The sequence below is a fragment of the Quercus suber genome, unplaced genomic scaffold, assembly GCF_002906115.3.
Source record: "Quercus suber isolate HL8 unplaced genomic scaffold, Cork oak 2.0 scaffold_186, whole genome shotgun sequence".
NCBI classification, from domain to species: Eukaryota; Viridiplantae; Streptophyta; class Magnoliopsida; order Fagales; family Fagaceae; genus Quercus; species Quercus suber.
Window position 1 is genome coordinate 948,085 of NW_027069644.1, and position 3,705 is coordinate 951,789.

Consider the following 3,705-nt stretch of genomic DNA (forward strand, 5'->3'; position numbering starts at 1 on the left):
TCCAATAGAATTGTATTTAGTTTTGTTGTCATTAGGACTACAACATTTTTTTTTTTTTTTGGGGTCTTTAATTTTGAGTGAGGTTTTCAGGTATTGCTCTCAATTTACAAGGCAGATGCCAAATGGAACATGGAGCTAGTTTATCTATTTACTACAAAGCATCACTGCCACTTCAAATTCATGTAATCTGTGGTGGGAGAGTTGCAAATAATAGTTTCCAAATCTAGTAGATGCTTTACCATTCACTATCTACTGCTGGGATAAAATATATATAGTAGCAAATTTACTCGATAAAGATTATTGTCCTTAATATATATATGTTTCGAATATTATTTTCATTCTTTTGGGTAAGTGATAAACTATAATTTATTCAAAAAGTTTAACCTGCCATATTCAACTCTTTTTTTTTTCCTCTTTTTTTTTTTTTTTTTTTGAGAATCATCATTTAACTAATGTCATTTTAACATTGTTTCTTAGCCTATGACTATGAGTCCAAACTCCTCAATAAATGAATCCTAACATCTGTTAAAAATCGTTCCAAATAGCCCAAAACATGGTCCCATGGGTAGTCTAGACGTTCCGTACAGAAAAGGAAAAAAAAAGTTAATCAAGCTGAGAGAAGCCATTGCAAAGGCCCAACAAAAGGCCCACTGCCCCCCCCCCCCCCCCCCCCCCCCCAAAAAAAAAAAAAAAGAGAACAAAATATCATTATTTGGCCCATGCAGGTCTCGAACCTGCGACCTTCGCGTTATTAGCACGACGCTCTAACCAGCTGAGCTAATAGGCCAGTTGACTGTTAAGTTATTTTCTTTTTATCTTATTTTAATCTTCTCCTCGGTAACTGTTTATTTATTCTATCCACAATAAACTTTTACGCCCTCCAAATCGAAACCTCTTTCTTCAAATTCCGAACAAAAAAAATGTCATGGAAGAGGAAGAGGTTAGAGAGTGATTTTTTTTATTAATAATTTTTTGTGCTCCATAAATAAAGTTTGTTAATTTGCCCAATAGACAGGGGCTCTTGAAGAAACCAACCATGTGTAACATTTTTTAAGTTTCATGCCTAGTTTGCGATATTATTAGGAATGAAGTTTTTTTGCAAACGCAATCCACTGTAGTTTTGTAAAAAGAACAGCAAAAAGGTGGGGGGTGCCATGGAAATCTTTTCCTATTAGTTGACTACTAAATGCTAAGTGCAATCACATCGTGCCATTTTTCTTGGTGAGCTTGGTGCTGTTTCTGGGCTTCAATGTAAGATTTGAAGTTTGTCCCAAAAAACTTACCAAGTAGGCAAAGCGTAAGATTAGAGGTTTATAAGAGGTTATTTTCAAGTGAAGAGGAAAAATATTAGTTGACGGATCCTAGTATGTGGGCTGAGTAAATCCTTATCCATGGGCTGATGGAGGATTAGTCCATTATGTGGAAGACCTGTCAAGGACGGATCCATCATGAACTGACACAACTTAGACGAATCTATTTGCCACGTGTCAGACAGAATCCCTAGATAGGAATACTTGCGGTACACACCATAGAATCTTAAGGTAAATAGAATCTTAGCGCAAAGAGGATTCTAGAAGCAGCATGCATTGATGAAAATTTTTTCTATAAGGGAAAGACTTGTCCATCATGGTTTGGGACTTTTCCAAAGGATTTCTACAGAGAAAGGTCTTCGACTCCAAGTAAAAGAGGTCAATCCACAACTACTATAAAAGCCTTAATACCCTCACAAATCGAGGTACACATAATTGATCATCTCTAGCACTCTAGAGTTGTAAACGATTTTAACTTGACCTTCGGAAGGTAGTTGGCCGGAACCACACCGGTGCTCCCTGTTAAGGTCTTTCTTATTTCTTGTGTTGTGCAAATTCCATTCATTGTGTGCGAGTATCATGTGGCTGGTGATTTTTTGGCATTATCATCAAGGATGTGTTTATTGGGTATAATCAGAATGGCTAGTGAAACTGCTATTATATGTTATATGAAATTGTAGCTTGTAAAATTGAGCAAGAATCGGCGAATCACCCACTTTGCTGTCAGTTTCAACTTTCAACACAAGTTTTTCATAATCATTTGCGTTGATTATTGGAGAGAAGACGTTGAGAAAGTCACACGGTTATATTAAAAGCAACTGCCATAGGAGAATTTTTTTTATCAATTTGTTTACCAAGTATGCGAAATCAACAGCATGATTGATGTAGACAAGGTGTTCAAGGGAATGGGAGGAATTCAGACTCCTGAACTGAAATGCAATGATTGATGGTCATTCCAGTAATGTCGGAATTGATGATGTGCTTTCATGATCTTTATTAGCTTGAGGAAATCTAAAGCTCAAGTTGGGCCTAGCAAAGCTCGTTGAGCCCTTAAGTCTTCTAAGCTCGATGTCAGTGCCAGCCCACAAGCCCTCAAGATTAGATCTAGTAGGTTGCGTCACTTGAGGACAACCCTGCCCGGGCATCAATCTGATTTCCAGAGTTGCTTTTATAATACGGTTTTAGTAACGTATTAAGGGCATATATTAGTAAACTATTTTTAAAAAAAATTATGGTAAAAAAAAATATAACTAACTGATTTGATAATTTTTTTTTAATTTTCTAAAAAAAATTATAATAGATGAGACATACATTAATTGGACCTTTTACAATATATGGCCTCCAAGTCTCCAACACTTTTCTTGACCAATTGGCTGCCCCATCATCTCTCAATGAATCACATGACCCAAAGTGATCAAATACGACCAGTTATTCTCTATGGTATAGAATGTTGGGCGATTAATAGGCAACATATCCATAAAATGAGTATAACAAGAATTTGAATGATAAGATGAATTAGTGGGAATATTAGTGGGATATATATATATATATATATATATATATATATGAGTTTTGAAATGAGATAACCAATTTAAAGATAAGGGTAATCCCTCTAATGAAAAAGACGATGGAGAGTTGCCAAAGATGGTTTAGTCATGTTTAGAAGAGAATAAATAATGAACTGATAAAAAATAATCAATTTGTCAATGTTGATGGTATAAAAAAAAGTAAAGAAATGTAAAAAATAACATTAGTATAAGTAATAAAAAATGACATGACAATCCCTAACAAAAAACATGAATTTAGATAAAATAGAATAGAGGAAAATAATTCATATGTCCGACTTAATTTAATATGTCAAAGATTCATAATTAACTCCAAATTTTAGAACTAAAACTTTGTTATTATTATTTTATTAACGTCAACTGACAAATGATTTCACATGAACTCACCTTTATCGTAACTTTTATTTGCACAACTATTGAGAATATTCCTTGTATTAAGAATAGAAGCATAATGGAATTTTGTAAAGAGCTTACCCCCCAGCCCCACCTATCCTCAGTTATGTTGCCTATAACTTGGCAACAAAGTGTTTTTTTTCATCTACTTCTTTTCCAGCTTCAGTCCCTCAAGAATTTTCAAATTCCCAAACCCACTCTACTTGCCCAAATCATTCTCGGGTCAGCTTGAGGTAACCCAATTCTTTTACTTCTCGTTATAATTATAGTTTAATAAATAAATTAAAAATAAATCTCAATCATTTGTACAAACCACTGAACATAAAACACTATAAAATAAGTTTTAACACTATAAAATAAGTTTTTTAACACTAGAAACCACCGCTAAGCATAAATACAACAATCCAAAATTTTTCAAAGCGTATAATATAAGTTTC

General features: G+C 34.1%; 1 non-coding gene across 1 annotated transcript; it reads right to left on the bottom strand.

Annotated features, from left to right (window-relative positions):
- Positions 1-713: 713 nt before the first annotated feature.
- On the bottom strand, positions 714-787 carry TRNAI-AAU (transfer RNA isoleucine (anticodon AAU)). The gene has a single exon. It is a non-coding gene; the product is annotated as a tRNA-Ile (tRNA).
- Between the last annotated feature and the right edge of the window lie 2,918 nt (positions 788-3,705).